Source organism: Mesoplodon bidens, assembly GCF_964165515.1.
Source record: "Mesoplodon bidens genome assembly, chromosome: 7".
NCBI classification, from domain to species: domain Eukaryota; kingdom Metazoa; phylum Chordata; class Mammalia; order Artiodactyla; family Ziphiidae; genus Mesoplodon; species Mesoplodon bidens.
The window spans coordinates 50,349,321-50,372,379 of NC_138164.1; the positions used below are offsets into that span (position 1 = coordinate 50,349,321).

Genomic DNA, 23,059 nt, shown 5'->3' on the forward strand with positions numbered 1-23,059 from the left:
ATATATATATATATGTATATATATAACTGAATAAATTTGCTGTATACCTGAAACATAAATAACTATACTTCAATAAAATAAAATAAAATAGGATGGTGTAAACACCCTAGTTGAGCACCCACCTTTGGTTGCAGCTAGAAATTGAGAGTTGTTGTAAAGCTAAGAGGGTTTTTTTTTTTTTTAAAGTTATCAGAACAGGAAGTAAAATTTCTGCTCTTGCTTTATTAGCTATATTACCAAAAGGAATCACTCCTACTAGCAAACCTCATTCATTGACCCGTATTAAAATGATTTTACTGCTCTTTCAAACATAACCAGTAAATTCTAGATATCATGTTGATTTGAAGCTAGCAATTATTCAAGTAAGTCAGACATAGAAAGACAAATATCATAGGATATCAGTTATATGTGGAATCTAAAAATAGATGATACAAATGAACTTATTTACAAAACAGAATGACTTTCAGACATAGAAAACAAACTTATGGTTCCAAAGGGGATGGAGGGGAGAAGATAAATCAGGAATTTGGGATTAATATATACATACCACTATGTATAAAATAAACAACGACCTACTGTATAGCACAGGAAACTATATTCAATATCTTGTAATAACCTATAATGGGAAAGGCTCTAAAAAAGAATATATATATATATATATATATATATATAATATAGAATATTCTTAAGAATATTAAAGAGACTCCCCTGGTGGTCCAGTAGGTAAGACTCGGTGCTCCCAATGCAGGGGGCCCGAGTTCAATCCCTGGTCGGGAAACTAGATCCGCATTAATGCCACAACTAAGAGTCTACATGCTGCAACTAAGAAGTCTGCATGCTGCAACTAAGAGTCCACATGCTGCAACCAAGAAGTCCACATGCCAAAACGAAGATCCCACGTGTGGCAACAAAGACCCCTGTGATCACGTGGCTGGCTGGGAACTGCGGTGGCTGCTGCTGTCCAGCATCATGAGAGTACTGCACCACACAGTGCTGGCTTGTGGGGTGGCCCCAGATACCCCAGCTTGTACTTCTGCCAGTGTTCACTGGAGCCACCAGATCTCTCCACCACCAGTGCTGATCACGAGCTTCATGCCGGAGGTCATCCCTGAAGACCTGCTGGTTTGGGAGGGTCTCCTGGAGAGGCAGGGGGCAGCTGAGGCTCACACTGGGGGACACTGGTGGCAGCCATATTTGGGAGCTTCCTATGCTGGTCTGGGTGGGCCCCATCGTGGGACCCTCCCTCTAGCTCATTCAAGCCAAGAGGTTTTTAGATATTAGCTTTGTGTGTGTGTGTGTGTGTGTGTGGTACGCGGGCCTCTCACTGTTGTGGCCTCTCCCGTTGCAGAGCACAGGCTCCGGACGCGCAGGCTCAGCGGCCACGGCTCACGGGCCCAGCCGCTCCGCGGCATGTGGGATCTTCCCGGACCCGTGTCCCCTGATCGGCAGGCGGACTCTCAACCACTGCGCCACCAGGGAAGCCCCAAGAGGTTTTTAAATCCAGTCATCTGCATTTGTACTTTCCTTCCTTCCACCCAGCTTAGTGATTTTTAAACTTGAGTGTGCATCAGAACTCAGGGTCATACACATAAAACCACATATTCTGTACTTAATAGGCGATTTCAGGGACTTTAAGGACAATTATGACTGTGTGTGATTTTTTTACATTATGCACTGATTTTAGAGCCTGACCTTCACCCACGATGGGACGCTCCTGTCTTCATTATAATTATCTGCGGGGTGGCATGGGAAGTTAATTAAACAATTGCTTAAACTCTATTTTTAAACAGAATTGGAAGGCTAGGAGGCTTGTGATGCTAAACTGCTCTAACAATGGACATTTAACACAAAAGCAAAATAAAATGCAATGGAAAGGACCTGAGACATTAATCTGGCCAGAGGCAGAGTTACCAGGAGGCTAAGGAAGCTTTACTTTCAGAGCCTTCCTTACACAAGCTTCCAAGGACCTAAATTTATTCATAATTTTGTATTCTTGTTTCTTAAAAAGGACCCCCTGCCAAACTGAGTAAGCTTTAAGCCCCATGGATCCTGGATGTAGCAGTCACTACTCTTTTTTTTTTTTTAAACATCTTTATTGGAGTATAATTGCTTTACAATGGTTAGTTTCTGCTTTATAACAAAGTGAATCAGTTATACATATACATATGTTCCCATATCTCTTCCCTCTTCCGTCTCCCTCCCTCCCACCCTCCCTATCCCACCCCTCTAGGTGGTCACAAAGCACCGAGCTGATCTCCCAGTGCTATGCGGCTGCTTCCCACTAGCTATCTGTTTTACATTTGGTAGTGTATATATGTCCATGCCACTCTCTCACTTTGTCACAGCCTACCCTTCCCCCTCCCCATAACCTCAAGTCCATTCTCTAGTAGGTCCGTGTCTTTATTCCCGTCTTACCCCTAGGTTCTTCATGACATTTTTTTCCTCTTAGATTCCATATATATGTGTTAGCATATGGTATTTGTCTTTCTCTTTCTGACTTACTTCACTCTGTATGACAGACTCTAGGTCCATCCACCTCACTACAAATAACTCAATTTTGTTTCTTTTTATGGCTGAGTAATATTCCATTGTATATATGTGCCACATGTTCTTTATCCATTCATCCGATGATGGACACTTAGGTTGTTTCCATCTCCTGGCTATTGTAAATAGAGCTGCAATGAACATTTTGGTACATGACTCTTTTTGAATTATGGTTTTCTCAGGGTATATGTCCAGTAGTGGGATTGCTGGGTCGTATGGTAGTTCTATTTTTAGTTCTTTAAGGAACCTCCATAGTGTTCTCCATAGTGGCTGTACCAATTCACATTCCCACCAGCAGTGCAAGAGTTTTCCCTTTTCTCCACACCCTCTCCAGCATTTATTGTTTCTAGATTTTTTGATGATGGTCATTCTGACCTGTGTGAGATGATATCTCATTGTAGTTTTGATTTGCATTTCTCTAATGATTAATGATGTTGAGCATTCTTTCACGTGTTTGTTGCTAATTTGTATATCTTCTTTGGAGAAATGTCTATTTAGGGCTTCTGCCCGCAGTCACTACTCTTGAGCCCTTAATTTAGTCTGTGCTTTCAGCCATCGAGGCAAAATGGGACCATGACTACCATGTGCAGAGAAATGTCAGGAGGGAAATCAGAATGTCTGAAATGCCAAACTGTGTCACTGCCGACCTAATTTACAGAGCCTGAGCTGACAGCTGCAGAAACTTTGGCATCAATGTTAGGAAATAATATGACATCTTTGCCTTTTTAATACTCAATTTACTTACAGTTCACCAGCAATTCAGTAAACAGACATTTATCAAGTTCCTAATTTGCAACCATCCTGAGTGAGATTCTCAGGGGATTGTAAAAGGATGAAGCTCAGATCCCCTTTAATTTTTTTACTCATAAGTTCTGAGAAGAGGCAGATCAGTGTATACTGAGAACAGGGAAATACCTAATAGAGAAAACTCAAAACGGATGCTGGGATCAACTACAGACAAGCTCTACTTTCATAAGATGAAGAAAGTGGAACGACCATTGGTTAGAAATCAGGGAACGGGGATGTGTGAGCTCCTTTCCTCCCTCTTTTCCTTCCTACCACAAATGTTTACTGAGTGCCTCCTCTTTTTTTTTTTAAATACTAGCTCTATTGAGATATATTTTACGTACTATACAATTTACCTATCTGAAGTGTGCAATTCAATGGTCCTTAGTATATTCACGGTGTTGTGCAGCCATCACCACATCAACTGAGAACACTTCCATCGTTCCCCTCCCCCAAACCCCCATACAGGCATTAGCAGTCACTCCCCATCTCCCTTCCCCTCCCCAGCCCTAAGCAACTGCTAATCTATTTTCATTTTCTACAGATTTGCCTGTGTGGACATTTCCAAAGACCTGTTCTTATCAGGCCCAAGGCCAAGAAGGGGGCAGGGGGGCTACAGACACCAGTATCTCCCCCCAGCCCATGAAGCTCTGCAATTAGCTTGGAGAAAACATCACCTATCCCCACAATGGGCTTCCTTTTTTTTTTTTTTCTCCTAAAACTGAAAGGGATGAAATTCAGATTCCCTTCTATTCTAAATACTCTAAAATTCAGTCCCAGAGAAAAGCAGGAGGCAAATGTGACTAGGTGGGGAAATGAAACTTTCAAGTGCTCTTCTTAAGAACAGAGATTGTACAATCTTCCTAGATGCCCATTTGGTAATAATGTATTCAAAGCACTAAAAATGTATATACCCTTAGACTCAGAAATTCCACTTAGGAATTCATCAAGGATGGTTGCAGAGACGCATGGACAAGGATTATCACAACAGTGTTGCAGTACTATTGAAAATTGTGAAATAAATGTCTGACAGTAGAGGGTGTGACCTCTAAATCCCGCACACGAAGCCCCAGTTAAGAACCCTTATTCTGGGTAACATTTCCCAATGCTGTCCACACTCACCCTGGCCTTTCTTCAGCCTCTGCTTGCTGTTGACTCTGACTTCACAGCCCACTAAAACCTGCAAGTTATTTTTATGCCCAGTACTGTTCTCTGATCTTGTAATTGTGCTCTCGTTTTCGGGCCCAAGTGTGAGGTTTTACCCTCAACCATAAGGCATTATAATCACGAGAACTGACTTGACCTACATTATAGAGAAATCCATGGTATCAGTGTGTTTGGTTGTGGGCTTTTGTTGTATTATCCTTAATGATTCCAGCTTTTGTCCTTTGACTCCAGGCTTTTTCCACTCATTTTTGTCTTCACTGTTAACAGCCCACATTCTTTTAACTCATAAATAACTTTTATCGCAGCGTATCTTCAGACCTATGTGTGATCAAATAGAAATGACTTCATTAAGGGCTCTGCAAAACCGACTGATCAGAAACAGCCATTTTTTGAACTTTGTACGTCATCTATTAGAAGTGTAATTTAGCACTTGAATATAAATTTTTATATGTTTGTAATTTTAAAGACAGCAGAGTACATACTTTAGAAGAAGGCAGGATTTCTAGCTACTTAGTAGTGGCATGTGGTGAAGCAGCTCAGTCAAATGATAACATGTACAGCAAGCATCATTAATTTCCACCCCTCTTGTTCACCACTGAAGACATTGCAATATCTCAGTGACCTTGGCTGACAAGGGCCATCGTGTAAACATTTCACGTAGAGCCCCCTCTAGTGTTTTCAAGGATTCAAATATGCTTTCCTTACTTTTGTCATTCATTAAAGGTAGAATAAATATTTATTTTAGGAGTATCTTTTTTTTTTTTTTTTTGCGGTATGCGGGCCTTTCACTGTTGTGGCCTCTCCCGTTGTGGAGCACAGGCTCCGGACGCGCAGGCTCAGCGGCCATGGCTCACGGGCCCAGCCGCTCCGCGGCACGTGGGATCTTCCCGGACCGGGGCACGAACCCGTGTACCCTGCATTGGCAGGCGGACTCTCAACCACTGAGCCACCAGGGAAGCCCTAGGAGTATCTTTAAATGTAGAATTTCCCTCTAAAATAATACATACACTAATAAAAGAAGGAAAATAGTTCTCAATCTGGAATTATCGTTCGAACCAATGTCTCATCCTAAATAATTTCTAGAAGAATGCCTTTACTTTCAGTTTATTAACAATTTATTTGGTAGTTAATTTAATTACTTTGTAATCAGCTTACCAGAGGAGGAAAGAAGACAAAATAAATATCTTTGCAATTGGTGCTTTGTAATGAACTAGGTGGGTGAGTAAACACACACATTTATTGTGCTGGTCAAGGCAGCCCCTATTTTTATGGAATAGGCCTGGATTCTCTTTCTTTCCCACTGCTTTTTAGCAGTCTTCCACTTGAAAGTTGGCTGTGCGTTTCTCCCCTTTGAAATCTATCCTGAAGCTTTGAGCTGCCCCTAAGCTTTAAACTTTAGTGGCTGCCATTTTGCCACTCAAGTTAGAGTCATAATGAAGTTTCAGTTGGCATTTAGTGCTGAAGAAGCTGAGGGATACTTAAGACTGTCTGATTACTCAATTGCATGCCCAAGGGTATATGCTTCATCAAGACCCGTATGGTGAGGGATCTAGAGCGTTGACCAGATACCCTAGAGATTAGATCCTACATACCAATGGGAAGATTTAATAGGTGTATTCTATCTCACCAATGAGGGGTGGGTGGGGAGACAAAAAGTTGGGGGAGGTGAAGTTCATCCTTAACCCAAAGGGCTGGAACCATTGATCCGTGCTGGGCACCGGCAGGAGGGGCCTCAGGGTTGGCTGCAGGTGCCGGCTCGTTTTCCTTGAGCAGTCTCAACAGGCCTGAGGAACTTTCTAAAGAAGGATGTTCCTTGGGTAACTCAGCTTCAGTAGGGGCTCAACAGGGTTCCTTTTGTAAACTGCTGCCTTTTAGAAGCACTGCTGTGAGTCTTACAGCCACTCAAGTGCCACACAGCCAAGCAGGAAAGCCGGAAAGCCACTAATGACCATTGCTGTCAAAAGACTTTTTGTGGGCATCCTCGGCAAAGGTCCTGTGGTGGGCGAGGTCTCACAGTCTGGGCTGCCCTTCTGTGGGCCTCCCTGGGTATCAGAGGGGAGAGGACAGACTGATGGGATATTTTAGAATCTCCTCACCAGGAAGAGAGAGTAACAGTTTTCCATCAGGACATGCATGTGTTTGGAAACTCAGGTGGCACCCAGCTTGGGACATATACCTTGAATTATAACCCAGCTTGTAGATTCCTACTTGAGGACATTGCCTGAGAAGCAGTGAGATTCTGGATGTGCATTTCCCTCTATTTACCACCTTCCCATACAGACACTGACCAATCCCCTGCCTCTCCCTTGGGCCTTCTAGGCAACCCCCATGCTTTGGAGACAGTGTCCCAGCTCTGCTTGTCTGAGGAAGACCAGCTCGGGAGAAGGCAGAGTTGTGGCAGGCTGAACAATGAGAGGACTCTCCTCCCCAAGCATCTCATAGAGCAGCCTTTTGAAGGAAAGACACACTGAATGTGAGTTCACTTAAAGTAAACATTAAGGTCACTTAAAGTAAAATGAATCACCACCCCTTTCATTTCTGGGACAAGCAGGGCCTACCATCCTCAAAAACCCTGGAGCAGGATAACATGCAGGTAGGTATTTTAACCACAATGTCTCCTTGGCCTTGCACATGTTCATAAGCTATCGCTGATGAGGTTCAGAGTGTGATGTCTATAAGATTGGGGTGGTGTGGCAATGGGGGTGAGGTTAGGCCCTTCTAAGCAGGCCCCATCCTTGTGGAGCCATCCTGATCATCTCCTCGGCCTTGTTGCCAGCCCTTCTGGCTCTAATCTTAGAATCTCAGGCCCCCCCGCTCTTGCATTGTTCTTGACCTCACATGTTGCTGACACTGCTTTTCCTCTATGCTTGTGGCACTGGCACCATTGAAATACTTCTCCAGTGTCTGACCTCAACTGTGTCCAGTTTTTGGCTTCACTATTTATTTTTTGGAGCCAACAGTCCACAGGCTTCCTCTGCTGGGGCACAAGTTTAGACTTTGTTTCTCATGTTGTCATTTATCCATCTTTTGTTCAGCAGCCACATGCATTCTGCTCCAGTTTCTTCAAATGCACATAAAGAGTTGGTAGGAAATGTCCATTTGGATGCCTTCAGTCTACTTTGAGAATTCCTTAAGACTCATCCACTTGAATACTCTTCAACCACTAGCACCTCTGGCTTGATTCTTTACCTTGACTATGAATTTTCATTTTCTCCCTTGGCTTGCATAATTGGCCTGGATCTTGACGTTGCATCTCCCTCTCCTGGGAACAACATCCAGTCCCACCCACTGTCCAAACACCATACCCTCTGATGAGAAGCACCTTTCTCCCAAGTCCTGCCTTTGCCCTTTGGACACATGTCCTGGCCGGGTCTGTGACCTGCCTGGCTTTGGCCAGCTGTCTGTGTGACCTGAAGGAAGGGGTGCAGTGAGAGAAAGTATCTGGACAACAGTGTAACAGAAGGCCTTCATTATCATCCTTTCTGCTCAAGTCCTCTGTGCCCCTATAAGCTGCTGGTCCATCATAAGGCACAGTAATAGAGCAGCCTTGGGAATCCTTTCTTTCCTGCTTCCCTTTCTATATCTAGGGACCAGAAGACATACCTTACGCTTGTGCACAGTAAGGTCCTTAAAATGTTGAACCTGCAACTGATCATATCCGTTATGGGCAAGGAAGGCACTGGGACAGGATAGCGAATAAGAGAGACCCTGCCCTAGCAGAGTCCTAGGTAAGAGAAGGTTCCATTTTCAGTAACCCCCCAAGAAATAATAATAATTCAACTCCCAAACGACACATTGTATTTTACCCTCAATTTGCTACCAACATTTTATCCACATTGCTACCTAGCAGGGTCCCAAGTAGGAGAAGGCTCCATTTTCAATCAGCTAAAAGAAATGTGTTATCTCCCAATGACATCTTGTCTTTTACCCACAGTTTGCTACCAACCTTTTTAAGACATGTTCTTTAGTTTTGCTGTTCTTCTTCACAACTGAACACATGGTTGACTGGCTTAAGTCCAATGACCTCCGAGACTCATGTTACTGTGTTTTCAGCATGCCCCATAATTTCTTCCATTTTTTAAAGTATCAGTAAAACATGAGCTTATAAGACCCTTGCTTCTTATTATTTTTGTTCTTTTAGTTTCCCACTCTTTTTATTAAGCCAATAAGGGCAAAATACAATAAAATCCTCAAATAATGATACAAACACTGCTGTACAAACTGTGTGGCTGGCTGGCATTTGTTCAAAAGGCAGTTTAAAGGGGTTGGTATTTAATGTACGAGAGGAAAGGTTATTTGAAATCTGAATATACGAAAAATACAGGATGGCTTGCATCTTGACTGCCTCTTGTCCGACCATTAAGGCATTTGTAATCGGCATAATTTTGGCAGAAGAGTAAACTTCCAGCTGTTGCGAGTCACAGATGTATCCTTTTCTGGGTTGTTCTAAAAATATGTAAAGGCTGTTTTCTTAAGTTTTAAATCAGAATTCTCTTGATAGATTTTTGCTTTGATTTGGCATCTCTTGGCTCAGGACTATTTGCAAGACTGAACTGGATGCTAACTTACTCTGGAAGAAAATTCCTGGAGCCAAAGATTCACGCAGCCCTTGCTGTTTCTTCCCTTCCATTTATTATTTCACAATGTGTGCCCTGTGCTTAATGTTCATGAAGAACAAAATGTGCCCGACTGTTTTAAGCATATGGGGTGGGAAGAAAGCAATTCCTCTATGTTACAGGAGTCCTACTTCAGGGAAGGTGGGAGTGGGAAGGTCTGGGGAAGAGGCAGAAAGCTCAGGTACAAGGTTGTGAATTCAGGAGGAAATTAAACTGTCAATGCACCATCTATAAACTTAATCTGTGAGCTCTTCCAAGGTAGAGACTGGTTCTTATTTGTCCAAGTTCTGTTGCTTCAGGGGCCAGTTGGTGCAGAGTTGGATTCCTAGTCCATGGCTACTGCCATCAGATGGGAGATGAACAAAATCAGCTAACAAAGAAAGCTAAGACTCGAAGCCTGGGAGAGCACAGAGGAGGACAGACTTGTGAGAAGTGGCCTAGGATAGTGGGAAGAATACAAACTTTGGAGCCAGTGGACTTGCATTCAAATCCCAGCTACACGGCTTGGATTCTGATGTTGGACAAGTAAGTTGCTTACCTACCCTGAGCCTCAGGTGTTTCTTGTCTGTCAAATGGAGATGGTAATAGCACCTACCTCATACCAGGGTTATTGGATTAAACACAACAATGCATGTCAGGTGTCTAGTGTGGTGCTGGCTGCTTAGTTGGCCTGCAGTGAGACAGAATTAATGGTGCCAACAATAACAAAGCCCGTGGAGAAGTAATTAAAAAATAAGTGCTAATGGACAAGAAACATACAAAGATGTGAGATACTCAACATTTTGATGAATCAGGGGAATGTGAAATAAAACAGTAATAGCTTTGTCTACAAGATTGGCAAAAATAAAAAAGACGGGAACCTCTAGCACTGGTGAGGAAGAAGGGAGAAAGGCATCGTGACACGTGGCTGGTTGGTGTGTGAATGAATGTCATCTTTTGGGAAGCTATTTGGTGATATCTATTACAGTTGACTCACTAATGCCACTTCTGGGAATCTATTATAAATAAATAATAACACAGCTATGTAGGCATATATACATATATATATATTCCATATATTTGTAGATGTTTACTACATAATTGTTTATAACAATAATAGCACAAAAATTGAAAACAACCTAAATGTCTACCAGTAGGGGAGTGTTTGAATATATTATGGACCTTCCATTGAATGGAATACTAATCAGCCATTAAAAATAATGAAGTAGGTTTACTTAATAATAATTTAAGTAAAATAAGAAAATTGTGAGGACTAATAAGTATAGCATCATTCCGTTTCTCTTAGAAACGTCTGGGTATACAGATGGATAGACAGATAGCTTCATTTGGATGCACTGAAGGAAAAGTTGGGAAGGACAAACACCAATCTGTTAAGGCTCCTTACCACCTCTGGGGTTTAGAAGCTGGGATGGGAAAGGAGACATGTTCATTTTTCCTCTTTACATATGAAGTGGTGGGACTGTGGTTTTTTTGTTTTTGTTTTTGTTTTTTTGTTTTTTTTTTGCGGTACGCAGGCCTCTCACTGCTGTGGCCTCTCCCGTTGAGGAGCACAGGCTCCGGATGCGCAGGCTCAGCGGTCATGGCTCACGGGAGCAGCCGCTCCGCGGCATGTGGGATCTTCCCGGACTGGGGCATGAACCCGTGTCCCCTGCATCAGCAGGCGGACTCTTAACCACTGCGCCACCAGGGAAGCCCCGGGACTGTGTTTTTTCCTTTTTGTTTTTCAGCATTCATTAAACAATGCCTCAGAAAGGAAAGAAGGAGGGAGGGAGTGAGGGAGAAAGATGCCAGAATGGACTAGCACGAGCTATCTTCCTATCTCTAGTGCTCAGGACAGGACTCCAACACAGTAGGTGCTCAGTAAATATTGAGTTGAAATATTGATTGATTACTGTTCAACCAGAAAAACAAAATTAAAAAGAGGTTATTACCCTATTTACTTAAAAAAATGCCCGTTAACTCGTGTCGCAATGGTGAGAGGCCTGTGCCCGAGGCTCCTGGGGGTGAGGGAAGGACAGGGCTGGGTACAGCTTGTTCTGTGCTCTGCTGTGGAGGTTCACAGAGGGTCTCACCATATGGTGGACTGGGGCCACTCAGGGTCCAGATGTGGGAGCTATCAAGAAAAGCCCAGCTGCGAAATCGTCCTTAGAGTTTAAAGCACTGAAGTGAAATGCTCCCCGGTGTCTGCCAAAAAGCTAAGAAATTGCAAAATGCACATAATTATACAAACTCAAGAGGAACTAAATGCTCTCCCTCCTAGTCATTATCAAAAGAAGTTCCAGCTTACAAGATAAAGGCAGAACAAGAGATTTTACCGAGCATTTTTTTCTTTTTAACCAGCGAAATGTCTTGTGTTTCTAACTTCATGGATGCCAGCTTTGAAATGATGGGGTTTAATAAAATTTCAGTCCTCTCTTGAGGGATTTCACAAAGCATTCAAGGCTCCAAGACTCAGATTCAAGTGTACATGGGCTTCTAAATAACCTTTCACATCTAAGTCCATGTTTTTCCCCCCTTCGTCAAGTTTATCTCGATGAACAAATTTTGGACACTCGAGAAAAGACTTTCTCTAGCTTAGAAGGACACAACAAACTGTGTTGGAAATAATGGAAAAGAAGTTGGAAGTGGGATCACAGCAGGGATGTGAGGCGGGGTTGCCGGGGAGGGGGTGGGGGCAGGCGGAGGAGGATGCATTTGCAAGGCAGCCGTGGGAGATGCTAAGAGAGCTGAGCCCAAGGACCAGTCAGTCGTGGAGAGAACTTCTGTATCTGTGAGGGAAAGAGCTAAGGGGCTGGGGCAGCTGGGTGAGAAGCTGAAGGCTGTGTGGTAGGTTCTGGCATGAAGCCCCCGTGTGCCCAGATGGCAGACTCTAGGAGAAGAGGCGATAGAACTGCTGGTCTGTGGGCCACAGGGGAGCCCTGCAGAGGAGAGGACTTGGTTAATGAGATGAAGAAAAGCATATGCTTGATCCTTGATGTACTTGACTCATTTTAAAACATTGTTCCGAGCTCTGTATTTAATACTGATGTAAAGCATTTTGAGAGCATGAGCTGACTGCAAAAGAACTCCTCCGTCATCCACTTCTGGATGTTCTGTTTGCTTCTAATTTTTCACTGTTGTAGCTACCTGTGCAGTGAACCTCTGTGTATTATGCTTTTCCCGTATCAAGGACAATTTCCTAAGAATAGATTCTGAGAAGTGGAACAACTGGGTCAAAGGCTCTGAACATTTTTATGTGTCTTAATACACAGTGGAATCCATCTGGGAAGCCAAATTGCTTTCCAAAGGGTTGGTTGAACCCAATCACTTTTATTTCAAACAAGATTTTTATGGGTGATTATGCAGGGCCTTTAATGAGATGTTTGGATAAGAAATGATAGTACAAAACCCGACATTTATTCTGTGCTAATCATAGCCTTTCTATCCACTGTCTTCTTTAATCCCCACAGCAACCCTCTGAGGCAGACATTATTATCCCTATTTGGCAGATGAGACAGGTTCAGAGAGATTAAATACTCTCCCAAGGCCACGTGGTTACTTGGGTGGTGGAGCCACTAACTGAACACAGGCCTGTCTGACTTCCGGGCAGTGCCCAGAAGCTTGGTGCCCGAAGCTTCCCACCAAATCATGCAGCATCCACTGGTTTCGAGAACACAATCCAAGGAATGATGATATACCTGAGATGTATTCTGAGCCCCAAAGATCTATGAAGCCATAAGGTGATTCTTTACACATAATACAACACTGTTGTTGGGAAGGTTTATTTCAGAGGAAACACATTTTATTTCACAATGAAATGAATTCATTCTTTATTATCATATTCTATTTCCATCATCATTACCTTAATTCAGACCCGTGTTGCCTTGCCTTGAACCACAAAATAAGCTTCAAATTGTACCCTCTACCTGTAACCTCTCCACAGTCCAAGATGGAACAGGCAGGACTGTCCTGAACTGGGTGCCAGAATTCACCTTCTGAAAACATGGGTTTGATCATATTATCCCTCATGATTATAAGCATCTTGAAACTTTCATTGGCTCCCTTTGTCAATAGCATCAAATACAATAAATGTGGGTGTTGAAGTCTTCTAGGACTCTAACCTGACCGCTCCACCAACAATCCCTGCGTCACAACCCTGGCACCCAGGGTTTGTTGCAGGATGGCAGCGTGTGGCAGGGTCTAGGTTTCTAAGGGTTGACTAGAGTAAGCCACCCTATCTCCAAGGATGACCAAAGAGGAAAGAACCAATGGGGTGGATTAGGCAGTAAGAGGCTGTATCATCTACCTAGTGGTTGGGAATCATGCTATGGGGTCAGACAGGTTGGGGTTCAAATCCTGACGCTACCATTTATGCGTGATGCCACGTCGGACCTTCTCATCTCAAGCACCAATACCCTCACAAAAGCCTACGTACGTGTTAGCTTTGATTCTATAGGTTTGAGCTGGAGCTGAGAAGTGAACCTCTGAGGTCAAACATTAGAATCAAGTTCTCAGGGTCTGAGCAGGGGTGTAAATGGAAACGGAGGCAAGCTTAGGCATCTAGCTGAGCTGGGATGGCAAAGGGTGGGTAAGGAGCAAGCAGGAGGGGGTGGTGGGCAAACGACATGGCCAGGATCGGAGCTCATTTTTCAGGTGGTTAGAGTATGTGGCATAAGTGTGTCGGCCTCATTTAAAGGCACAGAGTCAGAACAAACGTCACACAATTTCCCACTCCATCCGTGCTCTGCTCTTCCCACTGTCCCCCACCCCCAACTTTCCCTGAATACCCCATTGCCTCACTGTCCATTCAGCTCTATATAACTTATCTTCCCTCGAATGCCTCCCCACCCCCAACCCCCTGACTTACCAGCCCAAATCCCATCTGTCCTACAAGACCAGAACAAATCTCTATTATTCTCTACAGCCTCTCCAAAGCTTCGTTCTACCCCTCCCCGACCAGCTAGAGCCAAACCCTCCGTCCTTCATATGCTTCTGGCAATTATTCTTTTCACAATTCACTTGGCAATTAATCACATACTGTCTTGTGATGCGTTTACTGTTGTTGGCTTAAACAGATAAAAATATCTTCTATGCCTGTTTAACTTGTCACATGTGTCTGGCTTGCCTTTCTGAAGGGAAGTCCAAAGAACAAGCCAGGAATCACTAAGCAGGGGAGAGCTTCTTGCAGAAGAAAATAATAATAACAACCAGAGAGAAATAATATGCTTTTCAAACTCATTTTGCATGTATTATTTCATGGGATCCTCATACAACCTGGGGAGGTGCAAATTCTTATTAGGATTTATTCCCCAGCTCAATAGTCTTTGTTGACTATAAGATCAAATGCAAAATCTGGCATTGAAAACCCCCTAGTCTTTTGCCTGTCATGTCAGATCCATTGGACTGACATAAAAAATAAGAACGCTTTGCAATGTGAACCTCAGCTCTGAACTAAGGAAGTGGTTCAGTGAGAAAGGGTACTCATCAGCCTGGGTCCAGATGTTGATCAGCAGAAACCACAGAACGACCACAAAGACAGAGATGGATCGGGGAGACCCAGGACAGCTCTATCTGGCTGGCCTAGGCCAAGGGCTTGCTCAGTGCCCTGTTTTGGAGGGACTGATATTTAATCCAGCTTCTCCTTGTAGTGATTTCTGTATGCTCTTTGCAGTAGCTCCGTACACATTTTAATCTCTTGGGTAAACTGTATATAATTCATTCTGCCTTATAGTTTCAGTTTTCACCAATACCTTCTGTTGTTACCCTCTCTGCTGTAAGAAATCTCTCCAGTTAAATTCCTCACTGATTGGTCAGCATCCTGGTGTCTGTGACGGGCAAGTCACAAAACACATCTCCTTACAGATGAGTCTGTACAGAACATGTTCCTGTTTATAGGGCCCCCCACTGAAACACACACACACTTCCACAGACATTGTTCCAGGAAGGCAGTATCCATCAGCATGACTGCCATGACACCATCACCAAAGAAATATCACCCAAGGAAGAATGACTGGGATTCATGAAAACCAAAGCTCTAAGCACTACAGAGAGTTAAATCAAAAGCAGCAGAATGCGAGATTCAAACCCAGAGCTGAACTTTGAACCAAGCCCCTGGTCTGTTCCCATTATGCCTTCCGGAAAATGGTTGCAAGATTCCACAGGTGAATTATGAGATCAGCCAAGTCTGGCTGAGAAAGACTCTTTAGGAGAAAGGGGTGGGGGCACAGGGGTTGCCCAACAGTCAGGGATGATAGTAAAGGGAGGTAAACTGTTCATTTAGATGTTAGATGGTAAAGGGTGGTATGCCATGGGCAAAACTGACAGCTAAACTCTGCAGCCAAGAGTAAGGAGTAATGGCTACAATATTTAAGAGAAAATGATTGGTGATGGGGCTGGGGGGTGTGGTTTCCAGGTAGACCCTGTGATAAAGGGAGTGTGCGATACTTTGTTTGCTTGATGGGAATAATTCAGCAAAAGTGTGTGCTTTGCATTGGCATTACTCTTATGTCAAAATGGAAATGCCTCAGGGCTAAGAGAATTGCAGAAGAGATTCATGTGACCCTTCAAAGATTGCCTTCCTCGCGTAAGAGAGCTAGGTGTGAATGGGGGTAGGGTAGAGTGGGCTGATGGAGGGTCTGGGCTCTCCCTGGTGTGCCCTTCTGCTGACCCAAGCATCTGCAGCTTTTGTCTTCCATGGGCTCTGAGGGCTGGAGGACGGGTGCCCTCTCAGAGAGGGCGTGACAAGATTGCAGCTACGTGCTGCCTTGACCAGAGCTTGCAGAGACCCCAGAGGCTGTCAGGACAAACAGTCTCATTGTTTTCTTATCTTGCCTGGCTGGCTCTCAGGCATTCCTGGGTGGAGAGTGGTCTTGGGGTGAGGGAAGTGCCAGCAGAGCAATGCTGGTGTGTAACGTTGAGAGAATCCCAGCAGTTTCGGGAAAAGCCAGATCAGAGCCTGGGAACACAAAGGAATGGAGTGGTGCAGCTGTGGTTTGTGCCACAACAGCCTTAACACACTAGTACTCACAAGATGATGTTCACTCTCTCTACCTGGATGGTGACGGCTCTCATATTTCCCATGAGAGGAAGAAGCATTCCTTGAGCCTAGCTCTCAACCCCTCCACCATTTGATGCTTCAAAGGTAACAGCAGTTAATAATGATTGGAAAAGTCATGAGTCATTACTCTCTCGATTAATAAATTAATGTCTTGTCTCATTCCACAGAGGATCTGAGGCAGGAGGAATTAGTAACATTTATCATGGTGACCAAGAGAAAACGATGATAGCATCACAAGAACCTGGACAAACGGTAATTGCAATCATGATGGTAAGAGCTGTAAGTTAGGAGATCGATGCCAAGTACAATGACTATTTGGAGAAAGAGTTTATGTTAATAGATCAATGAGGAAAGAGACTTGGAAGAGGGAATCTGTAAGTGAGCAGGGATTACATATGTGGAAGATTGCCAGGGACTAAGATGGGTTGACATGACTGATAAATGAAATTATTATTTTGTTGAGTGTTTCAGTTCTGGGCAATGTGCTTAATGCTTCACATAACACCATCTCATCTAATCCGCAGATCAGCCTGCACACTCCCTGTTGACAGATGGGGAAACAGTCACCTCAAGAGTTGCAGAGCCATTAAATCACCTTTGTATTAATTCTTTTTTTTTCTTTTTTAAAATTATTATCTTTTAATTTATTTTTGGCTGCATCAGGTCTTAGTTGTGTTGCATGGGCTCTTCATGGCGGCGTGTGGGCTTCTCTCTAGTTGTGGCACACAGGTTTTCTCTCTCTAGTTGTGGCGCACAGGGTCCAGAGTGTGTGGGCTCTGTAGTTTGCGGCACCCAGGCTCTCTAGTTGAGGCGTGTGAGCTCAGTAGTTGTGGTGCGCGGGCTTAGTTGCCCCGCAGGATGTGGGATCTTAGTTCCCCAACCAGGGATTGAACCCATGTCCCTTGCTTTGAAAGGAGGATTCTTTACCACTGGACCACCAGGGAAGTCCCTAAATCACCTTTGGAACTGTGAATAACTCACGGTGTTGCCTTCTGTTCCTTTTGGATCTAATTTATCTTGAGTTAAGGTTTAACTTGTGCTCTCTCTAAGCTTCTTGTAGCAGTGGATATGTGGTTTCAGGCCCACAGAAGAAAGACAAATTCCACCCAAGACCTTATGGCAATGTCAGGGGACACCAACTATCCCACCTGTAGAGCACATCATCTTCTGCAAGGGCCAATTACATTTATTACTGTATTTGATCCACACAATGAACTGTGAGCAGGTAAGTATTATTACAATCCCTGTTTATAGATGAGGACTCTGATGATCAGAGTATTCAAGTTCCCAGAACCAGTAAGTGGCAAAGAGAGGCTGACAGTTGAAACCCCAACTCTACAACTTGGCAGCTGTGTGACCTTGGGCACTTTACTAACCCTCTCTGAGTCAAAGTTTCCCCATCTGTAAGTGATATAATAAGCCACTGTGCACGGGGTTGTTACAGGCATTAAGTATCTTACCCAGAACTTAGCAGATGGTGTCTAATACATGTTCATTCCTTCTCTCTACCCTTCTTTCAACTTTAAAGTTAGAGGGCTGGGACAGACCAAACACTAACTCTGATACTCAGAATAATAGGAGAGAAAACTTACTGGCTTTCATTAGATCTTAGAAACATTTCAACAATGGCGTCATATTAATCAGACATTGTGTCTGCTAGCAATACTTAATGGTTCAAGTGAGACTTTGTGCAGTAAAGGGTCTATACCTCTAACTGCACAGAAAGCTGTGCTCCACGAACACTGCTAAGCAGGAGAGGGGGGGATAATAGCTCTTCTTTGGCTTCTTCTGCAAGGAACACTGAGACGATCTAATTTGCATGCCTGGTGTCTCCAAAATTGAATTCAACCTAAGGCTCCCACATTAGACAGGAAAGTAATTTGAAATGACTGAGCTATCTGCACAAACACCTTAATGTGACTCTAATGGGCCCAGAAAAAGGATGACATCAAATATAGTTAAAAGGAATTTAAGTTTAATTGCTGCCTAATAAAATTATTAGTACATTTTCCTAACCATAAAGCCATTTCACAGTCATGGGTAAGATTTTGCAATTTGATAAATGATCAAGCATAGCTGCCATAGGTCCTTGTTTATTTTGTTATAGCCTTCCCTTGCCGAAACATTAGCTTGGATGCCAACTGACTGCTGGTCTCTCCACATCTGGACTCATCTGGGGACTTGGCCCTTGCCAAGAGGAGCCAAAGGACACAAAGTTTTACTCCCCACTTGGCATCTGAAATGACACCTTCAAGATGGAGACTGAAGTCTCTTCTACTTTTTAGTGAGTGGTACCCCTTCTAAGAGCACTGGAGTGTGTCAACCTGACAGGGTCACTGCTAGTCTATATGATGCCTTTGTGAAAAGTAAAAAAAGGAGTCCCCTATGGATGGTCAAATTAAAAAAAAAAGGAGTCTCTTTGGGGGCACTCAGCTTGACAAGAAGAAAGGAGACTGGATTTTAGCTCCCATTTCCTTCCTCAGCTGAGTGCCTTTGTACAGTGCACATGTTGCACAACCATGTATGTCAGTTCAGAAAAATGAGGTCCCTGACATTGGAGGCATTCAAGCAGAGGTAGGGTGACTATCTGCTAAGCATGTGATGCAGTGGTTTCTAGCATTGGATGAAAACTTGGACTGAGTAACAGGTGTTTAGAGATTTTACCTAATGGCTGATAAGCATGGATCATGTGTAAGGATGAAGAGGCCAGGATTAGAACCTGGGCCTCAGATTCTGAAACCCTTTATGATTTAGTCTTGCTGAGCTGTCTTCTACATCTCCCTGTGGGAAGATTTTGGCTTGAAAGGGAGTAAGTTTCCCTCACACATGCTGATTCAAATGCAATTTTAAAGGATTAGTGAACTTGGAAGGTGACTGAATAGCTATCACAAACAACAGTGTATGGAAATAAGGAGTCTAAGGGACAGACAGCAAGGGGTATAGAAAAGGGAGACAAGAGAGCAAGTGTGAGAGTCAAAGCAGAACACAGATATTTCTAGACCTTTCCAGAGACTCACAGCAAGTTAAAAACCACCATTTTTTAGCGTTCATGGTTGGCTCATGGATAGAACCACCACATTTCCCAGACACCCCTTGACAGTCCTAATTTTCTCCTGTTCAACACACCACTGTCCTTCTTTTCAAAAGTAATTTTGTATATTAAACACCTAAATGAAAGACCAGATGCTATAAAACTGCTAGAGGAAAACACAGGCAGGACACTCTTTGACATAAATCACAGCAGTACTTTTTTGGGTCCATCTCCTAAAGCAAGGGAAATCAAAGCAAATATAAACAAATGGGACATAGTTAAACTTAAAGGCTTTTGCACAGCAAAGAAACCCATCAAGTAAATGAAAAGACAACCTATGGAACAGGAGAAAATATTTGCAAATGATTTGACTGATAAGGGGTTAATATCCAAAATATATAAACAGCCCATACAGCTCAACATCAAAAAAAACAAACAACCTGATTAAAAAATGGGCAGAACTGAGTACAGATTTTACCAGAGAGGAAATGCAGATGATCGGCAGACGCACGACACGATGCTCAATGCTGCTAATCATCAAGGAAACGCAAGTCAAAACCACGATGAGATGTCACCTCTGTCAGAATAGCCATCATCAAAAAGAACACAAATAACAAATGTTGGCGAGGATGTGGAGAAAAGGGAATCCTCCTATATTGTTTGTAGGAATCTAAACTGGTACAGCCACTGTGGAAATCTGCATGGAGGTTTCTCAAAAAACTAAAAATAGAACTACCATATGACCCAGCCATTCTACTCCTGGATATATATCCGAAAAAAACAAAAACACTAATTTGAAAAGATACACACACCCTGATGTTCACAGCAGCATTATTTACAATAGCCAAGATATGGAAACAACCTAAGTGTCCATCAACAGATGAATGGATAAAGAAGATGTGATAGATATATAGATATAGATATAGATATAGATGGATAGATCTATATCTATCTATCTACCTATATGGACACACACAATGGAATACTTCTCAGCCATAAAGAAGAATGAAATTTTGCCATTTGCAGCAACATTATGCTAAGTGAAATAAGTCAGACAGAGAGAGAGAAATACTGTATGATATCAGTTGTACATGGAGTCTAAAAAATACACCAAACTAGTGAATAAAACAACAAAGAAGCAGACTTACAGATACAGAGAACAAGCTAGTGGTCACCCGTGGGGAGACTCCCCACAGAATCTCCATGGGCAAGATAAGAGTATTCCCCACGGATTCCCCATGGGCAAGATAAGAGTAGGGGATGAAGAGGTACAAACTATTAGGTATAAAATAAGCTACAAGGATATATTGCACAACATGGGGAATACAGCCAACATTTTATAACTATGAAGGGAGTATAACCTTTAAAAATTGTGAATCACTGTATTGTACACCTGTAACATATAATATTGCACAGCAACTCTACTTCAATAAAGCAAACAAACAAGGGAAAAAGACAAAAAAGTAAGTACTTTTGAAAATGAATAAATCTAAATTTGATTTCATTTAAAACAATCTCTATGAGAGTTATCATTGTAAAGAAACACAAATGAGGAGAACAATCCTTTGTCAGACAAGAAGTATCATTTTAGCAAACACATTGGAATCAAGAGAGGGGAAGAGCGTTAATGTGTATTGAACACACTCTGTGCCAAGCAGGTTTTGTTATTCTCATTGTCGGGATCAGAAAACTGAAGCCAGTTAACCGGGATCATTCAGCTGGTCTGTGAGACTACAGGCCCTTTTCCATTGCACACTTATTTCCAGGAACAATCACTCATGTTCTAATTTGTTCTCACTTTCTCCACCCTGCCAACCCCCTGAGGTCTTAATCCCTGTTAGGATTTCTACTCAACTTGCCATAAAACTTTTACAGGGGAGAAAGTTATAGCTTTCTGGCTGGAAAGGTGGCTAGAGGAAATGGACAGACCCTGCCTGCTACCTGATTTCTTGCCACCAGGTAGTGGTACCTGCATTGTCAAAAAGGGCTCCCAGCTGTTTAATGCTGAGCTCCAAAAAGACCAAACCACTCCAGAAGTGGAAATGACACATATGTCAGCTCTCTGTAGTGGGAAAGCCATCTGGTGTAGCTTTCTTCCCTATCTGCTAGTGGCCTTTATACTCAATGGTGTAGGGAATCCAGTGGAGAATTTTCTTAGATCTGATATCAGCCTTTGGACAGAAACCATTTTTCTTCTGGACTTTGTGTCTATAGGAGAGGTCATGACCCCAGTGATTTCCAGCTGATAGCTACCTGGGGACAGTGTGGGGCCATGTTTAGTTCTGACAAGCGGTGCCTTGTCCAGGGCACATGGCTGGGGGAGGGCTTGAACTGAAGGGAAGTTTATTTCACCATGAACGCTCATTGCCTGGCCCATACCTAAAGAAAGATGTACCTGTTCGTTCATTTATTTATTCATTGATTCAAAATATACATTAAGCCCTGCCGTGCACCAAGTGCTAGGGGAAAAAATAAAGAAATCAAAGAAAATCAAGACACATGTCCTTTCTGCTTTTGAGGAGTTCACACAGTCATGGGGGTAGGGAGGCAAATGTGTGCATCTCATTTGTTCATTCATTCAACAGTGAGTATTTACTGTGTGTCAGCTCCTAGAGTTACAAAGATAGAGAAGACACAGTCCCTGTCCTCAGGGTCTCTCAGTCTATTAGGGTAGACATAGTGAAATGTAGGAGGTATCAGTTTAGAGGCAAAATCAGGATGCTATGGGAGCACGGTGGAGGAGCATCTATGTTAGGCAGGTGCTAAGAGGAGGCTTCTTAGGGGAGGCGAGCCAATAGGATTTGAAGGAGTTAGCCAGATGAAAGGAGTAGGGGAATAGGCATTCCACGTAGAACGAACTGCAAAGGCAAAGACAAAAAAGAGGCTGGGCAGAGCATGAAACATCTTTGAAAGAAGTTCCAGAAGCCTAGTATTTCCGATGCAAAGGGTATGTGTTTGCGTGGCTAATAAGGGGTGGGTAGCGAAGATGAAGGTAGAGAGGAAGGCAGGGCTGATTACAAAGGGTTTTGTGTATTACACTGATTAATTTCAGTTCATCTTGAAACCTTTGAGGAACTGGTGAGAGATTTTTTTTTTTTTTTTTTTTTTTTTTTTTTGCGTTACGCGGGCTTCTCACTGCTGTGGCCTCTCCCGTTGCGGAGCACAGGCTCCGGATGCGCAGGCTCAGCGGCCATGGCGCACGGACCCAGCCGCTCCGTGGCATGTGGGATCTTCCCAGACCGGGGCACGAACCCGTGTCCCCTGCATCGGCAGGCGGACTCTCAACCACTGCACCACCAGGGAAGCCCTGAGAGATTTTTAAGTAAGAGATTTAGGATGACCAGCTCATCCTGGTTTGCCCAGGACTGTCCTGAGTTTAAAACTCAAAGTCCCACATCCTGGGAACCTCTTCAGTCCTGGGCAAACTGGGATGCTTGGTCACCCTTTAGGAGAAGGACAGGAAAGATCACTCTAGAAGCCTCATGGAGATGCAACAGAGGGGGTAAGATGGGAGGGGGTAAGGTTGCATTAATTGCACTCATGAAGAAACCATACATGAATCAAGGCAGTTAGCAGTAAGGACCAAAAGGAGGGAATGGATCTGAAACGGGAGGTAGAGACAACTAAATTTAATCACATTTTTACTCGGGCAGGGGGAGTTAGAAAGAACAGTCTAATTTGAATCCCTGTTTTCTGACTTGTTGATCAATTAGCATCAGATTTTTTTTCAAAAAAACGCTACTGAATGTGCAAAGAAAAGTAAATTACACCTATGATGTTCCTTCTATGGCTAGGCAACATCCTGAGTGCTTTATATAACGTATCTCATTTAATATGCATAACAAGTATGACCTAGGAGAATGTTAATTCTCCTCCAGG

At 43.3% G+C, this 23,059-nt stretch overlaps 1 protein-coding gene across 1 annotated transcript in view; it reads right to left on the reverse strand.

The window, feature by feature from the left end:
- Positions 1 to 23,059, reverse strand: part of SPON1 (spondin 1) — a gene marked incomplete at its 3' end in the record, with an annotated part of 287,249 nt that overhangs the window by 62,436 nt on the left and 201,754 nt on the right. The window lies entirely within an intron of this gene.